General features: G+C 47.4%; 1 protein-coding gene across 3 annotated transcripts in view; it reads left to right on the top strand.

Moving 5' to 3' along the window:
* The first annotated feature begins 382 nt into the window (after nt 1–382).
* Nucleotides 383–22185, top strand: part of MYOCD (myocardin) — a 484598-nt gene continuing 462795 nt past the window's right edge. Inside the window, exon 1 of one of the 3 annotated variants that reach the window (XM_075071726.1) lies at nt 383–1218. The gene's annotated coding sequence lies outside the window, so the exon portion shown is untranslated. The remainder of the gene's footprint in view (nt 1219–22185) is intronic. The other 2 variants (XM_032803678.2, XM_075071727.1) reach the window with 2 other exon arrangements.

The following is a 22185-nucleotide window of genomic DNA, read 5'->3' as shown; positions in this document are numbered from 1 at the left end:
AAAGTATGACAGGGTTCAAAAACGAATGAGATCAGTTCATGGAAGATATGTCCATCAGTGGCTATTAACTAAGACAGTCAAAGATGCAACGCCATGCTCTGGGTATCCCTAAACTTCTGACTGCCAAATGCTGGGAGTGGATGACAGGGAATGGATCACTCAGTGATTGCCCTGTTTTGTTCATTCCCTCTGAAGCACCTGGCACTGGTCACTGTCAGAAGACAGGCTACTGGGCTGGATTGACCATTGGGCCCTTGCACAAATTGAAGCCACAAGTAGAAAAAGCTCCTGAATGAGAGCAGGCGGGTTTATAGCAGAAGCAGATTCGAGGGTGATCTGTAAAGCTGTGCCGTGTGACTCCAAAGCAGTTTGCTTACAGGATCCCGGTGCAATCTGAGGGGGATTCAGGGTGGAAATTGAGGAGGGTCTGGAGCAGTGACAGCTGGAGCTGTTCAGATTAAAGGCAAATTGAGACCGATTTGGAAATTAAATCAAGAACTAGACCCATAATATAGCCAGCAAGGAAAGGGCAGCCCAGTGCCAGCCAGGCAGCCTGCTCTGGTGGGCTTGCTGCACATCTGAAGGGAATGCTGCAGCTACTGCTGTTATCTGAGCTCTTGGAGAGGAGGCTCCTCCTCTTCCTTAACTCTTCCCGAGTTAGGAGAGCTGTGACTGCTCTTGAATGCTGCTCCAGCGTGCTTGTATTGCCACCGGCGATGGGAGCCTCTCCTGCTCAGGAGTTGGCGGTCACAGTGCACTGTTCAGTGGCGGGATTACAGCTCTGATGCTGCAATCTGTTGTGCATGGTGCATGTGCCCCCTGCATCTAATAACACAGACTCTGTTGTTCTCCCTGCAAGCTTGGATGCTTTCCCCATCCCTCACCTGGTGAGGTGGTTCAGCAAGGTAAAGACCACTCAGACAGCCCCCCTCCAGCTGCGGAGAACCTGCGCCAGGTGAGCCCTCAACATCCCCTTGCCTGCACTGTGGGCTGCAAGAAGTTAATTAATAGCTGGAAAAGCAGCTTCCAGAGTTTGCCTAATTCCACCCACAACAGCTCCTTTCACTCTATTTTAAACCGGTTCTTACTCTGCTTCAAGTTTTTTAAAAAAACATTCGCTGCTTCTCTATAAAACCGGCCATAAGCCTCGGAGAAAGCGAGGAGTCACAGTTCCAGCACCTCGGCCAAGAAGTTGTAGCTCAGCTGAGAAGTCTGCAGGTAATTTATGTTTCATACTTAATCATCTTTCTGTTCTTCGAGTTGCTTTCTCTCATGCACGGGTAGTTATCTGTATGCATAGCGCCTGAATAGTGTGGTGACTGGTTCTGTAGCGGTAGAGAAATAGATAGAGAGATAACTCTTATTTCGATGTGTTATTTAATATTTGGTTATTCCAGAGACAGCTTTGCTGGCCAGTGCACCTGGTGCATGCTGGATGAAGTGCGTCCACACATGGCAGTAATCTGGAATAGAGAATAAGTTGTAATTTGCAAAGTTTAAGAGCTGGCTAAATAAAAGTCCCAGACGCATCCCTCTGACCTTCAAGAAGTTACACTGAATGAAACATTGACGGGACTCAGTAGCTGGCTTTGTAAAGGAAAGATGATGATGCTAATCCAGTGGGGTTTTACAGGACTCTGGCCTTTGCTTTGTTACAGCTGTCTAAAGGCTGGTAGGAAAGTTAATTTAATCCCCCATCGCTCCACTGTGCAGGCTGTTCAGAAAATGGCCCTCCCAGAGGGTTGGTCTGTGTGTGACGGACACTGGAAGGGGGCTGGCCGCACACTTTTATTCCTCTTGCCAGTTTGACAGCAGTATCATGTCACATCTCTGTTAAACTCGGAAGGGCTGTTCCTCGGGTTACGCATGTTGAAAGATCTCTGTGACTCACACATACATCCCACAAACTCGTAGAACACAGCTCCCAGCGATGCTCAGAAATTCAGGGCATTTAGGAGTTGTTTTGTCTCTTTTCTTTTTTTAAATGTATTGCAAAAGACTGGTTGACAAAACTATTGGTCTCCCTTGTTCAGGACAAAAACATATGGAGACCACTCCCTCCCAGGGGCCAAATTGGACGACCTAGGTTGTGGGCAATCCTTGTGGAAGCCCCATTTTGGCAGCAATTTAGTAGTTACATTTTGCAAAGGGTAAATTGTGCAGCAAAGGAAATGTGGATGGGGCTGTGAGTGCAGCACTCCTGATCACAGAGTGGAAAGTGGAGGCTGCTGTCCAGTCACCCTGCTCTAAAGGCAGCACTGCCACTAGCAGCAGCACAGAAGTAAGGGTGGCAATACCATACCATGCCACCCTTACTTCTGCACAAGATTTGACCTTTGTGCTGGGAGGGGTGGCTACAGGAGTGCTAAGACGAATTCTGGGGTGATTATAGCCCCCACAAGTACCCCCCATTGCTGCCCCTGTCTTCTAATGGCTCCACCACACTGTGAGGAGAAGGGACTAGTCTTTGGCTGGATTTGGGTGTTGCGTGTCATGCATTTGACTGTCCTAGAGCCCTTCTGGCTGCAGATCTGCTTCCCCCAGTCTGATAATAAAGTTCCTGTCATCTCCATTTCCTCCGTGTTCAAACACCTGCCAGCAAAGGAGGGTTCTTCCCCAGGTTGTGATTAACAGTATTCTCCTGCAAATGCCTGTATGTCTCCTAGCCCAAAGACAATGTGAACGTCTGGTACTCAGCAGCCACATGCCAGCATCTCTGCTCCTGCTGCCTTGCCCCATGTTCTAATGGGGATGGTGGTTCAGTGCAATGAGGAAGGCTGTGGTGGCTCTTCTGTGGTGTATATGGACTATAGCACCCCTCCTTTGCTCCACACAAACGGACAGTCACATGTAACTGTAGATAGACTTGTCTGATGCTCCCATTTAAATGTGAGACAAAATATCTTAGCTCTTGCTTTGTTCTGCAGCTGACAATAGGTAGCTAAAAATATCTGACTTTGTTCCACTCAATAAAGGTATCTCAAGGGGCAACACTAACATTTTGCCAGATTTGTCTAAAAATATGGCAAAAAAAAAATCACATTTTTGCCAATAGCATCTCACAATACATGTAACTATTAAAAAAACAATCAACCCCCACGCTGTGCTGCTACAGGTGTTATGTGGGATGCTCTGTGAAAGCATCTCCCTGGCACATGGATGTGACTGCCTGACAGCACTGGGGCAAGGGCTAGGCCTAGTTACCATGTACACGCATGCACGCGCACACACATAATGTAAATTGTATTCTTCTGGTCACTGATATATAGCCATACCTGGCATATTGATTAATTACCTTTGAAGGGCCAGATGGCTTCCAGGATTGATAGTTCATTGCTGAGTCCTTCACTGTACCATAGTGCTTGGCTGGTGCAGTAATGAGTGCCAGTATCAGAAGGTGGACACATTGCTGGTTCAAGACCAGCCTGGACTGGTAATGACAGCAAGTTCTTACTGACTGTTGGTAGCTATTTGGTAGCCTCTGTGAAATACAGTCCCATTTCTATCACAGTAGCAGCTTGAAGCTAGCCAGGCTGAGGCCCCATAGTGCTAGGCACTGTACAAATATATCAAAGATGACAGTTCCTGCCCCAAAGAGCTGAAAGTCAGAATGTAGCAAGAGGATGGAGAGGAATAGCTCAGTGGTTTGAGTATTGGCCTGCTAAACCCAGCGCTGTATGTTCAGTCCTTAACAGGGCCACTTAGGGATCTGGGGCAAAAATCAGTACTTGGTCCTGCTAGTGAAGGCAGGGGGCTGGACTCCATGACCTTTCAAGGTCCCTTCCAGTTCTAGGAGATACGTACATCTCCAATTATTATTTTTTTATTATTAAAACAAACCAGCTGAGGAGCGAGAGGCAGGGTAACATGGATCAAGGGATTGTGCATTTCTTAGCAAACAAGGAGCAATAAGCACAGCCTGCCACCTGCCTGGCCATTCACCGGTCCATTGACTTTCAGGCCAGAAGGGACCATTGCACCCATCTAGTGTGACCTCCTGAATAACGTAGGTCATTATACCCACCTAGAGATTCCTGCCGTAAGCCTATTGGGTGAGCTAGAACAGAGCTTTTCAGAGACATCCAGTAAAGACTCCAAGGGACAGAGAATCTACCATGTCCCTAGTTACTCTCCCTATTAACCAGTAGTGCCTTACTTCTAGTTTTAATTTAGCCAGTTTCAACTTCCAGCTGTTGGAACTTTTTCTGCCTCAGATGATAGAGCTGCCTGCTACCAGCTTCTCCCCCTGATAGTAATAGACAGTGATCAAGTCACCTCTTACTCTACATGTGTACAAACTAGAGATTGAGCTTCTTTAGTCAGGCACTGTAAGACAGTGTTTCCAAGTCTCAAATTGTTCCTGTCACTCTTTTCTCCACCCTTCCCAGTTTTGCGGTGTGGACGCTAGAGCTGGACACAGTGTCCAGCAGTGGTCTCACGAATGTCATGGACAGAGGTAACATCACGTCCCTGTGCCTGTCAATATTCCTCTGCTTGTACATCCAAGGATCGCGTCAATCCTCTTAACCACAGCATGGCACTGGTAGCTCATGTTTCTTCCATGACCCCTCAGTCCTTTGCACAGTCACTGCTTGCCAGGATACAGTCCCCCATCCTGTAAGCATGACTTATTTCTGGTTCCTAAAAGTATGACCAGGCACTTGGCTGTATTAAAATACACTGCAATGCACTGTCCTGTATGCACCATGGCAGGGGGAGTTCTGTGGAGTGACTTGCAGGAGACTAGGGGGCATTGTGGATTGCATCTGGGAGTTTTTCCTGTGTGTATAGGGCAGCCTGGCGGGCAGAAATTCTGAAGGGGCTTGTGGGGAAAACAGTGATGTGGATGATGCAAGGAAGTGTAACGGATGGCTGAAAGGATGTGACCTTGGAGTGAGATATCAGGTTGGCTAAGGAGGATGGGCCAAGCTGTGGAGGGCTTTCGCAGGAAAGAGGTGGGGTTTGTGTCTGATGCAGCTGAGAAGGCAGAGCCCCTGGACATACAGGAAGGGAGGGAGCAGGACTCAGAGTGCTGGGTCAGGGAGATGATAGTAACAATATTTTGAGGGGTGCTGGCATCGAGGCCGAAGGGGATTGCAGTGTGGAGGAGTGCTGGGGATTGGACGAGACTCATCTCTGAGAGTTTTCTTGTGTCCACACTCTGATGACTGGCTCTAATTGACCCCATCTCTGCAGAAGCCAAGGCCAGTATGGGCCCTGGAAGGGGAGCTCTGGACTGGCCAGACGCTGCCTCCACCCCTTCTGTGGCTAAACAGGAGGCTTCATTCTCCAGGGTCTGTTAATCCGGCACCTTTCACCAGCTCTAGAAAAGCAGTGATTGGACTCTGCAACAGGTGGGGCCCAGGAGCTCAGGAAATGTTGTGTTACTGTGTGCTCCCCAGGTGAGTTTCCCTGGCCTGGTCCCAGACCAGGATTCACATGGTAGCCCAGCCTGCTCACAAGGTCAAGACACTAAACTTAGACTCCCTCTCCTGTATGGCAAATGTGTCGTTAGGGAACAAGCTGCATCTGGAAGTGATTCACGCAGTGTTTGACGCCTCAGTATTTTCGGAATGTACCTGCTTTATTTCTTGGCTTTGTTGTCTGTCATTGGAGAGTAACTAAGTTACAGTGCAAGATACAAGAAGGCTAGGCGATCCATTGAGCCTAGCCCCCTGTGGAGCTTGGTAAATATGTTAGTAAACGAGGTAGGAAGAAACGCCATCACTGACTCAAGTTGAGTTAGGCTCTTGTTGTTGTCTTGTGCAGAGAGGCACTGCAGACATTCGCCAGTTCTTATGGTTATTATTAGTTAGTATCTGTATGATGGTAGCACCTCGGGAGAGTTCGTGGATGGGGACCCTTTGTGCTAGGAGCTGTGCAAACACCACACAGAAGAGTGGTCCCTGGCCCAGAGGGCTCACAATTTAGTAATTAATTCTTGTGATCTTGCCCTGCCAGACACATAGGTTTGTTAGGTTAGGAGGGTGGGTCTGGAGGGGCAATGTGGCCTGGAGATACAATGTGCACAGGTCAGAATGGAACACTGGACCTGGAGCTGGCCCAGGAGCCTCAGCTTCAGTTTCACCCAGTGTTTAGAGGCTGGTTATTTGGTCCAGCTGTCAAGGCTCTGGCAGGGGCAGCCAGGTGAGCCAGGTGCAAGAGTATAGCAGGAATTACTGCCACCTAGAGGGCAAGCTGGGCTGCTGCCCAGAAGGTGGCGCTGCAGCACTGATGGCCAGCGCTCTCAGCAGCATGGGAGCAACCTTCCAAATCACGCTGCAGACACTGACTCTAAATGCTGCGTCTGTGTACATCAGTGTCCTCCTGCCAGCAAACACAGAGAGCATGAGGAATCTACCATGCTGTAGTGACTGTAGAGCTGAACAATCTTCACTGGGAGACTTCTCTAAGTAGCTGGGGCACAACGAGAATTTTGCTAAGGAGGGGGCCCAGGTTACCTGCTTGGCCACCCCAGATTTGAGTGGCATTGCCCTGATCACCAGGTCAGAATGCCACTCACTCAAGTTTGGCCCAGCTCCCCCTCCATCATCTAGTCAGGGGCCAAAGGGGGGTCCTGGCCCTTGTGCACCTCTTTCATTGCACCCCTGCCAGCTACGTGGGTATCTCATGCGCTGGGAAGCCCTAAATGCCTCTCAGCTAGGGCACAGCCTTTAGGTGTGTATCTGGCCCTGCAGTGACAGACTTGTGGCCTTCCTCAGCTCTGCCCTGCCCAGCAGCAGCTGGCTGCTGAGTTGACAACGTGTTAGGTGTTGCTCCTGCTCTTCGAGGGAATGTCGGAAGCTTTGAGGTGATTCCATGACACCTGCAATGGAGCCACACTGGTGCGTGGTACATTGTATTAGGGGGGTTAATGATCACTCTGCCCCCCTCCATACTACATGGGGCTCATTCTCTGAGGGGCTGCACATGGCTCAAAGATTGCAGTGCAGAGTGCAAAGAACATGAATTCTCAGTGCAACACTGTGGCCAAAGAGGGTAATGTGATCTTGGGAATCTTGAGTAGGAGTAGAGAAGGTTATTTTACCTCTGTATTTGGCACTAGTGTTACCGCTGCTGAAATCCTGTGTCCTGTTCTGGTGGCCACAATTCAAGAAGGATGTTGGTAAATTAGAGAGGGGTCAAGGAACATCCACAACAATAATTAACAGATTAGGAAACCTGCCTTATGATGACAAACTCTAAACACACCTTATACTGCTCAATCTATTTAGTTTAACAAAAAGAAGGTTAAGGGGTGTCGTGATCACAGTCTATAAGTACCTGCATCAGGAACAAATATTTAATAATGGCTCTTCACCTTATCAGACAAAGGTCTAACATGATCCAATGGATGGAACATGAAGCTAGACGAATTGAGACTGTAAATAAGGTTTAAATTGTTAATAACGACAGTAACTAACCATTGGAATGATTTACCAACGGTTGTGGTAGATTCTCCATCCCTGACAATTTTTAAATCAAGCTGGGATGTTTTTTCTAAAAGATCTGCTCTGGGAATGGTTGTGGGGCAGTTCTCTGGCCTGAGACCCCCAGGGGGGCAGACTCAATGATTGCAGTTGTTCCTTCTGGCCTTGGAATCTAGGATTTACCTTCTCAGCCCACAGCATCATGGGCAATAGTAACATGCGCCTAGTGCAGTGGTCCCCAACCTTTCAGTGTGGCGAACGCCAGACAACCAGCTGCTGAAATGCCACCAAGAAGTGGCGTCATCGAGAAGTGTCGCTGCCAAGAACCGGTGTCAATAAGAGGAGTCGCTGCTGAAATGCTGCCAAGAAGCAGCGGCATTTCGGCGGCAACGCTTCTTGACGTTGCCACTTCTCAGTGGAATTTCAGCAGCTGGTTCTCCCTTGTCAGTAGGCAAGCACACATAAATGCCCCGGCAGGTGCCATGGTGCCATGGGCACCACGTTGGGGACCACTGGCCTAGTGTAACCATGCCTTCGTAGGTCACAACTGAGAATACCAAATTCAGGACAAACTGCTGAGAAATAGTGCAGATACACCCCAAAATTGGTGGTTATTCTCCCATAAGATATACCAAACCAGCAACAAAAGTAAACTTCTGTCTCACCACACCAGCTAACAAGACCTCAGAAAAGCAGTTTCCTTAGGTATTCCAGTCCTTCTATCATCACCAAAAATACTAGTCTTTAAGATGAGTGGTTCTTTAAAACCAATTTAATCAAATAAAAGGTTCTTCTGATCCCGAAGGACCAGCCACATACCCAGGTCAATATACAACTCAAATCTTAGCCAATAATCATGCTGTTGCCAATCCTTTAGTATCTAAAATCTAAAGGTTTATTTATAAAAAGAAAGAAAGAAAGGTGAGAGTTAAAACTGGTTAAAGGAATCAAATACATACAGTAATTGCAAAGTTCTTTGTTCAGGCTTGTAGCAGTGATGGAATAAACTGCTGGCTTAAGTCAAGCAGTTGCTTCTGGTTGCTTCCAAATCATTGGAAGGTCCTCAGTCCCTTGGTTAGAATGCTCCCATTAGTATAAGTTCATAGCCCAGAGGTTTGAGCAGGAGAGAGGCTCAAGCAGGAAAGAGGCAAAATGGAGATGTTTCTAGTGCCTTTTATAGCTTCTGCAGTGTGGAGGGAAACCCATTGCTTCAAACAAAGCCCTCAGCACAGCTAGTGGAAAATTACAGGTAGCAAAACTGTGTTTGAAGTCACATGGGCAACTCACATGTCCATGCATGATTTCACTTAGTCACAGCAGGAAAGTCCATTAGGTGTCTATATGTGTCTTGCACTGTGAGTTAAGCATTCTTTAATGCCCCACTTAACTTGAATAGTCCCTTCAAGACATGGAAGCTAAATACCTTGTGGGTGTAACCACAGGAGCAATCATTTGAAATCCAAGTATAGACCCAAACTCATAACTTCAAATACAAAAATGATACATGCATACAAATAGCAAAATCATATTCAGCACATCATAACATTTCCATAGACACCTTACCCGACACATTTTGCACAATATTTGTTGCAATTATAGAACAGTGGTAGCAACAATGATCTACATGGTCATATTTTAATCAGATAACGTCACACTTAGTAACTGCCCCTCCTATTCCCACTTGGTGGCCTTGCCCAGCCCACATGGCCTCAGCTAGAATGATGCTGGTACACGTTGCGCTCAATGGACAATGAGCCCAGGCCAGTGTGTCTACCCGAGCTGTGCACTTTTTCTCTTTTGTTGATTTCGGCCACAAACTAAACCAAAATACACTCTGCTAGTTTGGGCATCTTGAGATGCAGAGGCACTGGGCTTATCTGCTGCCAGCAAGGGGCTTCCTGCTTCCTGCCAGGGATTAGCCGTGTCTGTAAATGTGACAGCCCTGGAATGGGGCTGTTCACTTGCACTCTGTGCTGGGTGAGCCCCAGGCCTCCTCCCAGTCCTGTCAGAACTTGGAATGGACAAGCTGATTATACAATGGGCTGCTCATAAAGATCTGTCCCATGGAGACAGCTCCCTGCCTAGTGGAGATGCTGTCCTCGAGGGGATAGTGGGGATCTAAAGCCCGATTCTCAAAACCAACTCAGTCTTGATTGGAAAGATTACTTTGTCAGCGTGGGGGACTCTGTGCTTTATCATCATGGCATGGGCACCAGTCTTACCAGGCACATGCCATTGACCTGCCAATAGGCCCCTAGCTCTGAGCAGGGTTTGTCATCCACAAAGCAGAGCACCCTGCATATGCACTGGGCTGGTTGGGGACTAGCCCAGCCTGGAGCCCCTGCACAATGGCTAGTCTTAGGGCATGAACCCTGGTTCCAAGGGAGAGAACCTAGCCCCACCTGTTCCCACTCCTGTGAGTGGAGTGGGTGCCTGCATGAAGGCAGTGCAAGCTTCCCCCTTTCCAGTGGGCATCAGGGCCACTCTGGCTCGCATGCCCCTGCAGGTCCAGAAGAGATTGTTCTTGTCTGCAGCTGCTGTTGGGCTGGAGCCTCTCGTAGGGCCACTGGCTAACCCAGCAGTTGTTCTCCCCTCAGGGAGAGCACACCAAGTGCCTGCCTGTAGAGTGACCAAGGGGATAGACAGATGGTGCTATGGGGCTGATCTCCCTAACTCCGTGGAACTATTCCCTTGACAAATGCAGGGCAAGGGGAACACCGGAGTGACCAAGCCACCTCTCGCTGAGCTGGGCTGTGGCGAGCCCTGTGCTTTCAGGCAGTCAGGAGAGCGCTGGAGTCCATTGGGGTCTCTCAGACTCACCTCCAGCAAGCAGGATCCAGAAGGACGGAGACTCACCTCTATGACTAGCAGCACTGGCCACCCTTCAGTTCAGTAGAAGAGTCTGTGCATGGTCGCTGTCTCGTAGCACCCTGGCCTACCCTCTGGGCTGAGTGGGCTGGGGGTGATATGCTCAAAATCTTTCTCCATCTTCCAGGCTTTGGAGTGTTTGTTTCAGAGGCCGCCAGTCACGTGTCCATGACTTAGCCTGGGGTCACTCAGCAGGGAGGGAACGGAGAGAAAAGGCCCATGACTCCTGATAGGAGTGTCTCTGTGCTTTACCACCACCAATGCTCATCGCACTCGAAGCCTCTGGGGTGGTGCAGTGGGCCTGATGGATTCTTTGAGGTGTCTCTTCTCCTTTGCAAGTCTCCCATCTGATTCCACCTTGCGTTGTCGTCCCTGCCCTGCCCCCATACCCATATTCAGGCTTGCTCCTGCCATTCTGCGAGACCCTCGTGTCCTGCCTGTGTATAGAGCCTCACGGGCAGTGTGGCACTCCAGTGGGACTGCCCCATATCTCAGGCCTCCAGCTTTGCAGAGCTCCCTCCCACTGCCTGGAAGTCATAGGCTGGAGGTGGGACCCTCAGGAGTAACTGGACCACCCCCAGCTTGTAAACCCGGGTGTCGTGTGCAGCTGTGCAGCAGTTTTAAGTGACTATTGGAATCTGTTCTGATTTCTGCAGGGAGGCTGCCAGGACTCTTGACATGCCCCCCAGAGGGCTTCTACAATATGCTGACCCCCTGGAGAACCTTGGGGCTCTCCTGGTTCCTTGACAAGGGCTCAGCCGCTGTTGAATGTTCTGCATTAGGTATAATGAACATTCTCTGACCTTTAAGGGAAATCTTGCCTCGGCCTTTATATGTATTAACAGCACAAGTGTCTTCTGATCTGTCACTAGCTTGACATTATCCAGACCCTGCAAATATCTAGTGAATCTCTCACATGTCCAGATGTTTGCCAGACATTCTTTCCGGCTGGGTGTGATCTTGGCACCTGACAGCCATCTCGCTGGAGCAGCACGTCGTTTGCTCACAGGCACCTACATGTAACTGCAGGAACACATGCCATGAAATAGCTGGGGGCATCTTCTGAGATGGGAGTAGACTTGGGTTGGTCATAAAATGCCCATACGGTCCATACGTAGTCCGAGCATCACACAGTTTGCTCTAAGTAGCTCAGAAAGAGAAAGGGCCAGGGGCTGATTTGTTCCCAACTGGTGTCAGACTGAGGAAGCAGCAGCTGTGATACACCAGTAGATAGTGGCATTACCACTCCTGCTTTGATTTTCTCTGGTTTTGACCTCTTCCCCCTTTTACCATTGAGAGCCCTAATGGTGCATTGCTGGTGTAAGCCACTGTTCAGTGTGTGTTACAGGTCTGTGCCAATCTGAAGAGGATGGGAGTCTGTTACAGTCGTGTTTCTAGAGCCCCCTCTCTAGCCAAGCTGTACAACTCATGTTTTAGCTCTGAGATGCCTTGGTTCAATGCCTGGTATATTGACCTAGATGGCGATCCTTACATTAGCGTAGGACTTTCTCTATTAATTTTAATCCAGCAGCTTCAGCTACCTGCAGCTTTTGTTTTAACTCGATGTTATGTCCTTTCTCAGGAGTCCCACAGGCCACTCAGTTCATCCCACACATTCCACCGCTAGTTCTGGGTAGGTTTTATACACCAGAAGTTGTTCTCCCCTCAGGGAAAGCACACCAAGTGCCTGCCCGTAGAGGGACTGAGGAGATAGATAGAAGGTGCTATGGGGCTTCTACCCAGGAGACTCATGAGGCATGTCAGGTGGAGTGTCACCCAAGAGCTCCCAGCCCTAGCAGGCCAGGGTGGCCAATACCAGTCAGTGGCACTCAGAACAATGTGCCCTGAAAACCACACACCAATATAACTGCTCATGCGGTCTCCAAGGGCCCTGGTACTTCTGTGTTTCAAAACTGAGATACTGGATTTGATGGGGGACATGTCAACGTGATGCTAACTTTGGTGTATCCCAGCAGTCCTGAAGCACTAATGCAAACGCTAAAGGAGGGTAATTTTATGAATTTGCTTGGGTGCCAATTAGATTTTAATGCTGAAATCTAGCAAACTGGATTTGCCAATTTGCTGAGTGATATAGGCAATAAAGAGTGCTAGTGAATAGGAGAACCCTGTTTCACTGAGCCCAGGGAGCATTCGCTTACTAATTTATACTAGGTTATTTTCAGGTCAGCTTTTAACTTGAACAGTATTTCTCAAATCAGGACACTTGGTTATTCTTAACCAGTTAAGAATTTATTAATTTACCCAGAACCACATCAATATACAATCAACAGTTCACTACTCAAGCGCAGACATAGCCAATGTTTTAGGCATGTACTGAACACACAGGGCCGGTGCTGCCATTTAGGCGACCTAGGCGGTCACCTAGGGCACCAGGATTTGGGAGGGCGGTATTTTGCGGCCCTCTGCGGCAATTCGGTGGCGGGGGGTCCTTCACTTGCTCTGGGACCCGCCGCTGAAGTGCCCCGAAGACCGAGAGCGTGGAAGGACCCCCCCACCGCAGAATTGCCGCCGCCTACCGGGAGCGCAGAAGGACCCGTGCCTAGGGCGCCAAAAACCCTGGCGCCGCTCCTGTGAACACACCAATACAGCCTTACAAGCAACTGTCAAAGACTAGGGTTGAGGCTCAGCAGTTTCACCAAGGAACAATGCAAATCATCAAGATTTCTTATTCCATTACTTAAGATCATCAGTTCTTCAGAACCTAACACACTGATCACCCTTCTCCAAAGAGTATGGATGTACTTGAAGAGTTTGGAGGTGATACGATCCAAAAGGGACCAGTTCAGAATATCAAAAGCAATTGCTTAAAGTTATGATTCAGATCTCTCTCAGGCCAATTTGCCTGACCTATAATGGAGGGCATGCCTATAGTTTTAGTTTAGATCTAAAATGTGGTTACCTGAGGCCTCAGTACAGAGTGCAGACTCAGCCAGGTAATCTACAGTTACTTGTATTAAAGAATAGAAGTAGAAATACAAATCTTTGAAATGAAATCTCACCTCTTCTGACCTGTTAACCCTGGGATGCAGGGAGAGTCCTTTCCACACAGCTGGTCCAGCCATCCATCACTCTGGGGATGCTGCAGTTTCCTTATGTGTTCAGTCCACTCTGGGGCCCCACATTGTGACCTCAGTTTTATATGCCCTGTTTCTCTATCTCCCTGGAGGAGGCCACTCTCTGATTTCTACTGGGTATGTGCCAACTGAGTGCTCACCTTTCAGCTTTCACAATTTCTCTGCTGCTTCCAGCTGATGCAGTAGGTGGTGTTGGTGTATAACAAATCTCTTCCAGCCTTTTCTTATCGGAGGCCGTTTATGTTTGGTCCATTTCAAGGTTTTATTTCAATATTAGCCCACATTATTAACTGGACTTTCCCCCCCTTTGAGCAATTTCTTTTAATAATCCAAAGTTCTGTGCTAGTCTATAGCTTTCAGCATTCCTTCTTCATTATGCAACACAATTCCTATTACTTCTAGAATACCACAGCTATTTAGAATGATCAACAAAATCCCTTACAATCTTCCAGATTTGATGGACATAATTCATACATTCTGTGATTGTAGGTAAGCATTTCATTTTATTTACAGTTTGTACTGGAGCATGAGACATGACTCACATATAAAGAGATGTGGATCTGACTTACAAGGCAAACAAATGTGCAGTTTCTAATTATAATCTAAACAGGATTATTCATGGTGTATTTGATTTACAAGGCAAACAAATGTATAGTTTATAATTTGGGGTGAAGAAATGTGGTTTAGATTTCTGGGGGTGACAGGCAGTTTGCCCTATTTGACCTTCCATCTCACAAGCAATTTATTTCTAATTCAGTTAACGCACAGCTTCACCCTCCGCCCCCATTTCCTGATCTACTCACAATGTGTAATGGGCCACTTTGCACAAGAAAGCAAAGTATTACCCTTGCCAACCCCGATTGGGGTGACGGGCATGAGTGAGTGAGTGAGTGAGTTCTTTTTAGCTAGGTTGGAAGGGAGAAAGAGGTTTTCTCCATATGCAAATTATGAGCGGTTCTTGCTTAGGTGATTAACAATCATTTCATGTCGCTATTTTAGTTTTAATTTTCAGGGAGCGGAATTTAGCTGATCTGTAGATCCTTAGACAAACTGTTTCACATGATGTGACCATTTTCTTACTGCTTTACTTCCTAGGTGGACCCTGTTTTGAGATAAACAGCAATGGAGAGCTTTGCTAATTGTTCAGGACCATCAGGAATAATAGTTAATGCAGTGATCCCCAACCTTTTCGTCTGACGGGTGCCAGATGAAGGACTGTGGCAGTGGAGCCTCCGCTGAAATGCTGCCGAATTTCGGCAGCAACGCCTCTCGATGACGTCACTTGTTGGTGGCAAGTGGTGTCATCGAGAGCCATCGCCGCCGAAATGCCACAGAAATTTGGCGGCATTTCGACGGATGCTCCACTGCTGGCCAGGACGCGGGTGGGGCACCGCGTTGGAGACCCCTGAGTTAATGTGTTCTCTATACTTCTCATACTTGGAAATGCCTCCAGATGGAAAGAAGGCCTTACTTTTGGAGGGAGGAAAGGGGTAAGAAAGGGGGGTTGGGTTTTGTTTTGTAGATTTTAGGTGATGCTTTTGGATTTTAAAAGTCCAGTGAAGATGAATCTACATATAAACTGACTGGGAAGAAAGCTTTTTTTCCCCCTAAATAACCCTGTGTAGGAGCTGCAGCCACTAATAGAATATTTTCTGTGTGTTTGTGTGTGTGCGCGTGCGCGTATACGTGTGTGTGTACATTTGGAAATGACGACATCTCTGTCACATATTTTAAAGCTGAAGAGGTGGAAATCAGTCTCTTCTTGATTCACCTGCTGGAGTCTATTTGGTGCAGCTGACTAAGGGCAGAGCTAATGAAGGAGCAGGACTCTCTGTTTGTGGGAGACATCTGTTGCTGGTGTCATCAGGAAAACCCAAACAAGTTTTAGACAAATATTAAACAGCTGATTTGTGGATCTTTCTGCTGATACAAGTCCCTGGTTGATTTGTTGGCTCACATAGCTTGTTACTGGTGATGATTCAGGCAGCTGCTGAGTATTTATGAAAATGTTCCTGAATCCTAAACATTTCATGGATTTTAGCAGAAGGAGTATTTGTCTGGAAATTCATGCAGGGAAGTGTGTTATTCTCTATGGGTCAATCGGCCAAACAGGGAACCCAAACGATGCTATGTGATGTAGGGGACCAACCATATAGAGTGAAAGCAAAGAGCAAACAGCCAAAGGAAACAGGTCACTAACAACCCACAGGTTGAAATCTGTTCAGCCAACTACTTGGGCAAATACTTACAAACAGCAAATGCACCCACAGACATTGCAGACAATGTGTGAACAGCGAAAGCCTTATGTTCCCTGAGTATTACCCCCAGTGGATCAACGGACCGATTTGTAGCTCCTTGCCTAAACTCACAGAAGCTGAAGAGCAGGACTGGGAAGATGCCCCGGTGCTGATACAGAGCTCTCAGCCAGCCCCGTGCTCCTAGATTCCCTCCCAGCAAATTCAGCCATGGGGAGTCAGTGATTTCATAGGGCTTTGACCCCAGCCTAGCCAGTGCTGGACTGTGTGTGGAATTTAACTTGCTCAGACCCACAGCAGCTTTTGCTGCCTTGCTAATTTTCCAGGGACCATAACAATAAGAGTTCAGTGCCTCAGTGCCATGTGGGACACATTTGCAGCCCAGGAAATGTTCTTGAGAAAGTCCTTTCCTTCCCAGTGTTATAAGGAAGGGCTTGACTTCATTATTAACACTTTTTGAGGTGGGCCTGAGTTATATCTCCCCAGAGACCCCCCAAATGCTGTGACAGGCACATGTAACATCTCCAGCTGCCTTGCTTTGTTTTGTCACTGCAAAACCCTCAGTCTGTCATTGCTGTTTAGCAAAAATCCCATACATTCCTCCCAGAGTATGCTATCCCTGCTCCAAAGAGCCATCACTAAATGCTGCCCTGAGTCCCTCTGCTTAATACTGAACAAAACTGCCCCAAAGGCCTGTGCATCTGTGTTCGCACTGCTGTACCATAATACTGCCCCCATCCCTGGCCCTGCAGTGATAGCTGCACGACTCTGAGTATGGTTTTATGTCCCTCAGGCCAGGTTAAAAGAGAGAAAGCGTGGCTGCAAGCATTGTTGTGGATGCTGAATGGCATTTCAGTGTGCCCCTGGCTGCCCCTTTCTTAGATGCTTCACAAACATCTCCAGAGCTGAGTTCAAGTGAAGCCAGGCATGCTGGGGAGCTATCCCAACAAGTCCCAGCCCAATCTCCAGACCAAGGTAGTGCAGAGTGGTTTGGATCAGGCTCATGTCAGCTTCTCAGGCAGGGTCTTCAGAAGCCCACACCATGAACTCTCACATGCACCACCTATAGGTCACTAAGGGTCCTATACAGCAGGTACTCCTCTCTTCACAGCATTGCCCTTATGGGAAATCCCCACAGAAATGATCACCTCTCCATAGGTTCTTTGAAACACCCTATAGAATTTAATGGAAAATGGAATCAATCTAGGATTCTGCTAGGAAGGAGATCTCTGCTATATTCTTTCCATTTTGGAGTAATTTCTATAGGAACACATGCATTGCCACGCTGCATCAGATCCCAAGTTCATCCGGCCCAGTGTCCTGCCTCTGATGGTAGCCAGGATGAGATACTGCAGAGGACGCTGTAAGAATCTCGCAGGAGCAGATGCGGGGTAATCTTCCCCCTTGTTAGGTCTCATCGTCATCTCTAATAATGAAACATTGGCTGAAGCTCTGAAGCAGGAGGTTTACTAGCCCTTCCACAAAGCTGGTAATCATTAATGGGGATAACTATGGATCCTTTTTTCAATCTCGCTAAGTTCTTGGCCTCATCTATTTCCTGTGGCAGTGAGTTCCACAGCCTAATTGGGCCATGTGTGAAAAGATATTCTTTTGCAGGTTTGAATTTACCACCTTTCAAACTGCATTTACTGTCCCAGTGTTATTTGGTTGGGCCAGGGAATGCAGACATTCCTGCTTTATTTTCTCTAGACCACTTAATATTTTAGACATTTTTATCAGGCTTCTTATGATGCGACTTCTCTCTAAAGTAAACAATTCCAGTCTCTGCAATCTCTTTCCATAGGTGAGTTTCCCCAGGCCCTTGATCACTCTTGTCACCCTTCTCTCAGTTCCTGTCGACCTGCAATACCCTTTGGAGAGGGGGTGATCAGTGCTGCATAGTCACCAGGTGAGGCTGTACCATTGATTCATATAAAGGCATTACCATATATCTTGTATTCTTCAGGCATCCTAACAATTGGACCCTATTGGTTTAATCACCATTGAATTCTAAGGACTGTTTGGTAAGGTGGGTTCAAGCCTACATTCAACCACGCTTTTTTATTCAACACCCACAATAATGGTGACAGTTAACAGGGCCATTGACACCCCCCCGAGTGTGGGTGCATTACTGAGCTCAGCTTTTAGAGTGGTTTGCCCCCTCTTCTTAAAAACACAATGGAACATGTAATGACAAAGGAGGCCACGGCTAAGCATGTCTCCAGCCTCATAGATCAAAGCAATAAGCAGCCAAGCCGACCAGACAGGCGGTCCCTCAGGGTAGGAATTGGCTCTTGTCCATGTTTGCCCAGTGTCCAGCCCCACAGGGCCCTGATACCAGCATAGAAACGTCTACTAACAACAACAACCCTTTCATTCCCACTTTGAACAATCAGAAATGGCTTTCAGCAGCAGTGCAGCACTGACCCCTGGAAAACTAAGACCTTCCCAGACCACATACAGTGGGCTGCACCTACAGAGGCTGCATCAGAAGAGCATGCCTCATGCCACGTGCTGTCCAGTTCCCATATGCTGTGGTGTTGGGGTCTGAGTGGCCTCTCCAGGGATACATCAGGGAGCTGCCCATTGCTGAAGGGTTTCAATAACCCATCTGGCAGGGAAGGTTGGTAGCACCCCCAGTGGGGATGGGAGCCAAATACCACTGTAATCTCCTGTTGGATCACTGAGGAGCATTGCCATCGGCAGGATGAATTCTCTTCTCACACATCAGATATGGGGGTTTACTGTCAGGTTACAAGGAGCACTAACCAGAGTTTGAGAGTCAGAGAGTTAGAGCCGAGAGAGAGGAGAAATGTAGCAGTCACATGAACAGTGAATGGTTAGCTGTGCAATGCAAGGTCAGAATACCTGTTCATGTGGTTGTGAGAGGCACAGTGGTATAATCTGGGTGTGCAAAATTAGTGTAACATACACTGACAGGGTGTTCAGTTGGGTTGTGTGCGTTATATAGGTGTAACATACACTAATTGCATATTCTACCAGCTGTTTGGGTTGTATTAGGGTGACATACACTGATTGGGTGTTTTATCAGGGTGTGTGGATTATAATAGGGCTGCTCTACGCTAGAAAGTTAGGTCAGCTCAACTAAATTGCTCAGGGCTGTGAAAAATTAAAACCCTATACTATGTAATTAAGCCAGTCTAAGCCCCAGCGTAGAAACCCAGTAGTTCTATGGAATAATTCTTCTGTTGACCTAGTTACCATCTCTCAGAGACATGGATTTATTACAATGACAGAAGAACCCCTTCCGTTGCTGTAGTAAGTGTTTACACTACCATTTCTAGTGTAGACATAACCTAGGTATTACACAAACTGACTGGATGTTCTATGGGGATGCATGGATGATATTAGAGTAACACACACTGATTGCGTATTCTGTCGAGATGTGTGGGTTATATTAGTGCAGCAGTTCCCACTCTTTCGGTTGTTATCCCAAATGGGGTTGTGTCATCAGCAGAAGGAGTCACGACAATCCCTAGTGTGTAGAGGACATCTTTTCCCTCCTCACAGTGCATCCTCACATGTACAATGTGCACGATCACGATGCATGGAGGACTGTCTGGGTTCCTGGCAGGAAATGCTTCATTAAAATGGGGTCGCGCAGGCAAAAAGTTTAGAAACTGTAGTGTAACATACACAGAATGGGTGTTCTGTGAGGGTTATATTAGTGTAACATACGCTTTGTAACATACACTGATTACTGTAACATACACTGATGGAGTGTTCATTTGTGGGGTGTGGGGGATTATATTCAGCCCCTGTTATCAGCAAGTGTAGCTCCTACTGCAGTGAATGGCAGTGCATTTCTACCATTGCTGAGGCAAGAAATAGGTTAATAGTAAAGACGCTTGTGGCCAGAAGGTGGATGATTTGTATATAGATAGTATGTCATGGGCTAGCGTTTACAGTGCTTAGCCCACAGAGTACAATAAGAACCATGATAAAAGAATACGGGATGCTGAGGAGCAGACTGTGAGGCAACATCACCATGGATGAAGCTAGGATTTACATGCCAAAAACACTTGCTTTGGGGGATGTAATGACGCTGTTGGTCCTGTTAATAAATCTATAAAGATTTTTCACATGGGGTCTTCTGAGCTATAAGATTCCTGGTATCTGTTCTTCTGCACTGCGTTACCCATGGCCATCTGACCACAGCACTGACACTCTGTGCAGCCCAATACTCCAACTGTTTGTCACTGAGCAATTTAACTTTCTGCAGTCTGCAAGCCTGCTAAGAATAAACTTAATAAATTAGTGAGCGTATTGAACGTGCACCACTGTGGGCTGATCTGGCATTTTAATCTGCTTGTGAAGCTATCCAGAGGGTTTGCTTAGCGTGTGGCCAAGTTCTGAAGTATTTGCATACTGCTTTTGTCAGTACATCTCCTGACCCTTTGCAGAATGATGGCAGACAGAGTGAATTTATAAGAATCTTCCACTGGCGAAGGTAGTGGAGCTGTTCCTTCTAACACACTCAGTAGAATTATCTCCCTTAGATCATCTTCGCCTGTTATTCCAATCTGGTTGATGAGATGCTATTAAACAACACAGCTGTATTTTATGCTCTGCAGGGCTACAGATCCTCCTTGCTGACACACATTCTTTGCAGGTCAGTTGTAAAACATGTTTGAAGTTGGCACAGACATGGCCTGTGCAAATCCAAGCAACTCTTTCCATTTGTTCATGGCAACATTTTATAGATGTTTAGCTCAGCCTCTGCCCTGCCATGCGATGCCAGGTCCTGCTGGTGTCATCACCATCTACATGCTGAGCCCTGGCCACTGGCAGGTGAACTGAGCCTCAATAAGGCATCAGCTCCAGTTGCATTAAACACAAATGTGCAAAAAGGAAGGAAGATGAAACATTTGTGTTTAATGCAACTGGAGCTGATGCCCTGCTCTAGATAGCCTCTCGCACATTCACTGCCCTCGGCATGCGCACAATACAAGTCAGACTGAGATCACTCATGACCCCATCAGCAGAACCCCCTGCCTTTAGCGACAGCCGTGTGACATGTGTCCCTAACTCACCACACTGCAGTGGTCTCACTGAGACCCAGTGATCAGGAGGAAGAGGGCCTGGGCCATCTGGGTGACTTGTTACTATGATCACTTCCCTTCTTATTGCTCTTTCAGCATGAATTAGTAGGGGAAGCAAAAGTGGATGGGAACCTCAGAGGCAGTGACAATGAGATGCTTGAATTCAGGATCCTGACACAAGGAAGAAAGAAGAGCAGCAAAATATGGACCCTGGACTTTAGAAAAGCAGACTTTGACTCCCTCAGGGAACTGAGGGGCAGGATCCCTGGTAGAATAACATGTGGGGGAAAGGAGTCCAGAAAAGCCGCCCCACACGACTTGCGAGGGCCCTTTTGGTTATTAAAAAAAAAACGAGATCATCACCCAAACTTATTGAGCAGCTGCAGGATAACAAAAACCCATTCTCCGCCATGTGTAGAAAGAATCAGTAAAATGGCACACAACCGACTTGGCTTACAGTGAATCCCTTGCTGACTTCTAACGCAGAAACAGGAAGTTACAAGAAGTGCGAGATTGGACCAAATAGACCAGAAGGAATATGAAAACATATTGCTCACCCGCATGCAGGCCAGTGAATCAGTGAAGCCAAATCACACTTGGAGTTGCAGCCTAGCGAGAGATGTTAAGAGTAACAAAGAGCGTTTCATAGGATAGTTACGCCACAGAAGAAAGTCAAGAAAGCGTGGGCTCCTTACTGAATGAGCAGAATATTTGATCTTGTGCTACGTAGTGACTAGCAAGACGTGGTATCTTAAAAGCTTATAACGATCTGCTGACTAATGCTTTTTTGCTCTCTCGTCTTCACCACACAGTCAGCTCCCAGACTACTCGCAGCTACGCAGTGCAAGCACCTGTGGAGAAGAGTGACCAGCCTCTGTTGCAAAAAGAACGTGAGTTCAGAACTATTTAGAAAAGCATGAGACAAGCATGGATCAATGGGGCCAGATGCGCTGCATCCGAATGGCTAGGAGTTAGTGGAATGATTGCAGAACCATTGGCCATTACTTTACACACATAGGCGGATACGTGGGAAAGGTCTCAAGATGACCACTGGAAATCGCTCATATCCCACCATCTCTTAAAAGGGCAAGGACAAAGGAAGTATTGAGGAACTACAGGCAGTCAATCCTCACCAGTCCCTGGACAATCCATGGCAAGGTCCTCAAGGACCCCAAGAAACTACTTGAGGAGAGGAAGTGATTAAGGAACATCGCATGGATTCACCACCAGGCAGTCATGACCCGATTACCTAGTTGCGCTTCTATGATGAGGATAATACTGCTCTGTTGATGATGGAAACAGTGGATGTGTTTATCCTGACCAAACATTATAATGGCAACACTTTGTATGATCTGCAGCATGTTGCAGCAAGTACCACAGTATGGGCAGACTATAAGGTGGAAGAAAAGCTGACTAGTACATGCGAGCTCAGCTGATATATCAATAGGCTTCTGTGTCTAGTTGGCACTGGTCA

Source organism: Chelonoidis abingdonii, chromosome 13 (assembly GCF_003597395.2).
Source record: "Chelonoidis abingdonii isolate Lonesome George chromosome 13, CheloAbing_2.0, whole genome shotgun sequence".
NCBI classification, from domain to species: Eukaryota; Metazoa; Chordata; order Testudines; family Testudinidae; genus Chelonoidis; species Chelonoidis abingdonii.
The sequence above is the reverse complement of the archived record's forward strand: the minus strand, read 5'-3'. Positions and strand labels throughout refer to the sequence as shown.